Here is a 6,610-nt window from a genome sequence, read left to right on the forward strand (position 1 = left end):
CTCAGTATCTTGTAATAACCTATAATGGAAAAGAATCTAAAAAAGAATATATATATTATATATATACACACATATATAATATATATTCATAAGTGAATCACTCTGCTATACACCTGAAACTACCACAATATTGTAAATCAACTATATTTCAATAACAGTTAAATAGGGACTGCCCTGGTGGTCCAGTGGCTAAGACTCTGCACTCCCAATGCAGCAGGCCTGGGTTCAATTCCCTGGTCAGGGAACTAGATCCCACATGCTGCAACTAAGAGTTTGCATGTCACAACTAAAGATCCTGAGTGCTGCCATGAAGACTGAAAATCCTGTGTGCCACAAGTAAAACCCAATGTAACCAAACAAATATGTACAAAAATAAAATAAATAGATTATAAAATTTTTAAAAGGGAGGAGTAGGTTAAAAATTCATCCCTGAGAAAAAGAGGCCACACTCCAGTCCTCAAATAGATTTGTAACCCCATCACTCATGGACTGAATCAGCCAGGGAACTTCAAGCTGTGACCTTGGATTTAAGTGGCTTCCAGACAGGTAGTACTCCATGGTACTCAGTAAAAACAAATACAAATACAAAGCCTCTGAAGGAGAATCTATCCATTACAGGTTTTAGGGAATCCCTACAAATAAGTTTTCAAGGGCACAATGACCAGAGAGCAGACTAAATTTGTCATACTAGGAACCAAGGAAACTTAGTTAAAAATTCAAGTTAAACTGAAGGGAACTCAAGTTAAGAACAGCAGGAACAGTAAACAACAGAAACAGACTCACACAGATTTCAGATAAGAGAATTACCAGACACATATCTTAAAACAACTAAGTGTACATGTTTAGAGAAACAAATTACTAATTTAAAAATATCCACAGGGAAGAAAAATCTATAAAAAAAAGTGGCAATGCATCTTGTGGAAAAAAATGAAAAATGACTTCTGGAAGTGAAAAATACTGACTCAGTGAATGTATCTGGCAGAAAGGTGGATAGTGGACATAAGTGAAGAGAGGATTAATAAGCTGAAAACATGATCAAGAATGCAGTATGGAGAGAGGAAAAAATAGAAAATACAGGAGAGAGAGTAACAGACAGGGAGGATACAATGAGAAAATCTAGCACACATCTGATTATAATGTGAGAGAAAAAGAATATGAATATTAATGGAGCAGAGTCAATATTTGAAGAGATAATAGCTGAGAAAGTTTCTAGACTTAATGAAAAGAAGTTAACTTACACATTCAAGAAGCCCAACAAATCCTGGGTAGGATAAATAAAGAGGTCTAACCCAGACACTGAAAAAAACCAAAGAGAGAGAAAATGAAGTCAGAGAAAGATGACAGATCATGTCATAGGGACAGCAATTAGATTGATAGTGGAATGATCTTCAATTTATTGATTGTTAACTTAGTATTCTAAAATCAGTAAGAAAAAAACTAGAGTGAAATAAAGACATTTTCACACAAACATTGAGAGAGTTCTTCACCAGCAGATCCTCATTAAAGAAAATCCAAAAGAGTGTACTGTAAGTAAAAATAGAAGGAAAATTATCCCAAGGGTAGGATGGCTTGGGAGATTGGGATTGACATATATACACTATTGACACTATGTATAAAATAGATAACTAATGAGAACCTACTGTATAGCACATATAGCACAGGGAACTCTACTGTGTTCTGCAGTGACCCAAATGGGAAGGAAATCTAAAGAGGGAATATATGCATACATATAGCTGATTCATCCTGCCCGTGGGGTTCTCCAGGCAAGAATACTGGAGTGGTTGCCATTTCCTCCTCCAGTGGACCATGTTTTGTCAGAACTCTTCACTATGACCTGTCCATCTTGGGTGGCCCTGCACAGCATGGCTCATAGCTTCACTGAGTTATGCAAGGCCCTTTGCCACCACAAGGCTGTGATCTGTGAAGGGGCAACCTACTCCAGTATTCTTGCCTAGGCAACCCTATGGGCAGTATGAAAAGGCTAAAATATATGACTGCCAAAGACCCCCCAGGTTGGAGGGTGTCCAATATGCTACTGGGGAAGAGCAGAGGGCAATTACTAATAACTCCAGAAAGAATGAAGAGGCTGGGCCAAAGCAGAAATGATGCTCAGTTGTGGATGTGTCTGGTGATGAAAGTAAAGTCTGATGCTGTAAAGAACAATATTGCATAGGAACCTGGAATGTTAGGTCCATGAATCAAGGTAAATTGGATGTGGTCAAGCAGGAGATGGCAAAATTGAACATCGACATCTTAGGAATCAGTGAACTAAAATGGACCGGAATAGGTGAATTTAATTCAGATGACACTTATATCTACTACTGTGGGAAAGAATCCCTTAGAAGAAATGGAGTAGCCATCATAGTCAGGAAAAGAATCTGAAACTTTGTGCTTGGGTGCAATCTGAAAAATGACAGGCTAATCTCGGTTTGTTTCCAAGGCAAACCCAACCACTATGGCCCAACCACTAATGCTGAATAAGCTGAAGTTGAATGGCTCTATGAAGACCTACAAGACCAACTAGAGCTAACACCAAAAAAAAAAAAATGTCCTTTTAAGCCTAGGGTAATGGAATACAAAAGTAGGAAGTTAAGAGATACCTGGAATAACAGGCAAGTTTGGCCTTGGAGTGAAAAATGAAGCAGGGCAAAGGCTAACAGAGTTTTGTCAAGAGAACACACTGGTCATAGCAAACACCCTTTTCCAACAACACAAGAGACAACTCTACACATGGACATCACCAGATGGTCAATACCGAAATCAGATTGATTATATTCTTTGCAGCCAAAGATGCAGCTCTATATAGTCAGCAAAAACAAGAACTGGAGCTGACTGTGGCTCAGATCATGAACTCCTTATTGCAAAATTCACACTTAAATTGAAGAAAGTAGGGAAAACCACTAGAACATTCAGGTATGACCTAAATCAAATCCTTTATGATTATACAGTGGAAGTGACAAATAGATTCAAGGGATTAGATTTGGTAGACAGAGTGCCTGAAGAAATATGGATGGAGGTTTGTAACACTGTACAGGGGGCAGTGACCAAAACCATTTGAAAGAAAGAAAAAAGTTAAAGAAGGCAAAGTGGTTGTCTGAGGAGGCCTTACAAATAGCTGAGAAAAGAAGAGAAGTGAAAGGCAAAGGAGAAAGGGAAAGATATACCCAACTGAATGCAGAGTTCCAGAGAATAGCAAGGAGAGATAAGAAGGCCTTCTTAAATGAATAATGCAAAAAGAAAAACAATAGAATGGGAAAGACTAGAGATCTCTTCAAGAAAATTGGAGATATCAAGGGAACATTTCATGCAAGGATGGGCACAATAAAGGACAGAAATGGTAAAGACCTAACAGAAGCAAAGAGATTAAGAAGAGGTGGCAAGAATATACAGAAGAACTATACAAAAAAGATCTTAATGACCCGGAAAACACCTAGAGCCAGACATTTTGAATTGTGAGGTCAAGTGGGCCTTAGGAAGCATTACTATGAAGAAAGCTAGTGGAGGCGATGGAATTCAAGGAATCTATTTAAAATCAAAAAAGATGATGCTGTTAAAGTGCTGCACTCAGTAAGTCAGCAAATTTGGAAAACTCAGCAGTGACCACAGGACTGGAAAAGGTCAGTTTTCATTCCAATTCCAAAGAAGGGCAATGCCAAAGAATGTTTAAACTACTGTACAATTGCACTCATTTCACATGCTAGCAAGGTTATGCTCAAAATCCTTAAAGCTAGGTTTCTACAGTACCTGAACCAAGAACTTCAAGATGTATTAGGTTTAGAAAACACAGAGGAACCAGAGATAAAATTGCCAACATCCGTTGGATCATGGAGAAAGGAAGGGAATTCCAGAAAAACATCTACTTCTGCTTCATTGACTACATTAAAGCCTTTGACTGTGTGGATCACAATGAACTGTGGAAAATTCTTTAAGATATGGGAGTGTCAGACCACCTCATCATCTTCTGAGAAACGTATGCAGGTCAAGAAACAAAAGTTAAAACTGGACATGGAACAATGGACTGGTTCAATATTGGGAAAGGAGTATGACAAGGCTCTGTATCATCATCCTGCTCATTTAACTTCTATGCAGAGTACATCTCATGAAATGCCCGGCTAGATGAAGCACAAGCTTGAGTCAAGACTGTGAGGAGAAATATGAACAACCTCAGACTTGCAGATAACACCACCCTTATGGTAGATAGTGAAAAGGAACTAAAGAGCCTTTGATGAGGGTGAAAGAGGGGAGTGAAAAAGCTGGCTTGAAACTCAACATTCAAAAAACTAAGATCATGGCATCCAGTCCCATCACTTCATGGCAAATAGAAGGGGGAAAAGTGGAAGCAGTGACAGATTTTATTTTCTTGGGCTCCAAAATCACTGTGGACAGTGACTGCAGCCATGAAATTAAAAGATGCTTACTCCTTGGAAGGAAAGCATGACAAACCCAGATAGCATATTAAAAAGCAGAAACATCACTTTGCTGATGAAGGTCTGTCTAGTCAAAGGTATGATTTTTCCAGAGGTCATGTACAGATGTGAGAGTTGGACCATAAAGAAGCTGAGTGCCCAATAATTGATGCTTTTGAACTGTGGTGTTGGAGAAGACTCTTGAGAGGTCTCTTGGACAGCAAGGAGATCAAACTAGTCAATCATAAAGGAAATCAGTCTTGAATATTCATTGGAAGGACTGATGCTGAAGCTGAAGCTCTAGTACTTTGGCCACCTGGTGGGAAGAGCCAACTCTTTGGAAAAAACCCTGATGCTGGAAAAGATTGAAGGCAAAAGGAGAAGGGCACAGAAGAGGATGAGATGGTTAGATACCATCACTGACTCAATGGACATGAATTTGAGCAAACTCCAGGAGATGGTGAAGGACAGGGAAGCCTGGCATGCTATAGTTCATGGGGTTGCAAAGAGTCAGACATGACTTAGTGACTGAACAACAATAACAACAAAGCAGTGATAATGAAAGGGAGGTCCAGTGGCCCCTCAGGTCTCCAAGATCCTTTTAGGGGTCCACAAAGTCAAAAGTATTTTAATGAGAATACTGAGATTCTCTTTGCATTTATCACACTCTCCATCAAGTGTTCAGTATTTTTCCAGAAGTTACGTGACCTATGTTATTGCAACAGATTGATGCATAAGCCAATATGAGAGTCCAGCTGTCTTCTATTCAGCCAGACACGAAAGAGATTTGCCAAGATGTAAAACAATGACATTATATTTTTGGATATTTTGGAATATATACTTACCTTTCATTGCAAGTGTGTTATTTACGTAACATGTAATGATTTTTCTACTGTTACTGTTTTAAATTCAGTTCAGTTCAGTTCAGTCACTCAGTCATGTCCAACTCTTTACGACCCCATGGACTGCAGCACGCCAGACTTTGCTGTCCATCACCAACTCTGGAGCTTGCTCAAACTCATGTCCATCAAGTCGGTGATGTCATCCAACCATCTCATCCTCTGTCATCCCCTTCTCTCCTGCCTTCAATCTTTCCCACATCAGGGTCTTTTCCAATGAATCAGTTCTTCACATCAGGTGGCCAAAGTATTGGAGTTTCAGCTTCAGCATCAGTCCTTCCAATGAATATTCAGGACTGATTTCCTTTAGGATGAACTGGTTGGATCTCCTTGCAGTCCAAGGGACTCTCAAGAGTCTTCTCCAACACCACAGTTCAAAAGCATCAATTCTTTGGCTTTCAGCTTTCTTTATGGTCCAACTCTCACATCCATACATGACTACTGGAAAAACCATAGCTTTGACTAGACAGACCTTTGTTGGCAAAGTAATGTCTCTGCTTTTTAATATGCTGTCTAGGTTGGTCATAGCTTTTCTTCCAAGGAGCAAGTGTCTTTTAATTTCATGGCTGCAGTCACCACCATCTGCAGTGATTTTGGAGACCCCAAAATAAACTCCCTCGCTGTTTCCACTATTTCCCCATCTATTTGCCATGAAGTAATGGGACTGGCCCCGCCCATCAACAGAAAATTGGATTAAAGATTTACTGAGCATGGCCCCACCCATCAGAACAAGACCCAGTTTCCCCCTCAGTCTCTCCCATCAGGAAGCTTCCATAAGCCTCTTATCCTTATCCATCAGAGGGCAGACAGAATGAAAACCACAATCACAGAAAACTAATCAAACTGATCACATGGACCACAGCCTTGTCTAACTCAATGAAACTATGAGCCATGCCGTGTAGGGCCACCCAAGACGGACGGGTCATGGTGGAGAGTTCTGACAAAACGTGGTCCACTGGAGGAGGAAATGGCAAACCACTCCAGTATTCTTGCTGTGAGAACTCTATGAACAGTATGAAAAGGCAAAAAGATAGGACACTGAAAGATGAACTCCCCAGGTCGGTAGGTGGCCAATATGCTACTGGAGAACAGTGGAGAAATAACTCTGGAAAGAATGAAGAGATGGAGCCAAAGCAAAAACAACACCCAGTTGTGGATGTGACTGGTGATGGAAGTAAAGTCCAATGCTGTAAAGAGCAATATTGCATAGGAACCTGGAATGTTAGGTCCATGAATCAAGGCAAATTGGAAGTGGTCAAACAGGAGATGGCAAGAGTGAACATCAACATTTTAGGAATCAGTGAA

The sequence above is a fragment of the Odocoileus virginianus genome, unplaced genomic scaffold (assembly GCF_023699985.2).
Source record: "Odocoileus virginianus isolate 20LAN1187 ecotype Illinois unplaced genomic scaffold, Ovbor_1.2 Unplaced_Contig_22, whole genome shotgun sequence".
Taxonomy (NCBI): Eukaryota; Metazoa; Chordata; class Mammalia; order Artiodactyla; family Cervidae; genus Odocoileus; species Odocoileus virginianus.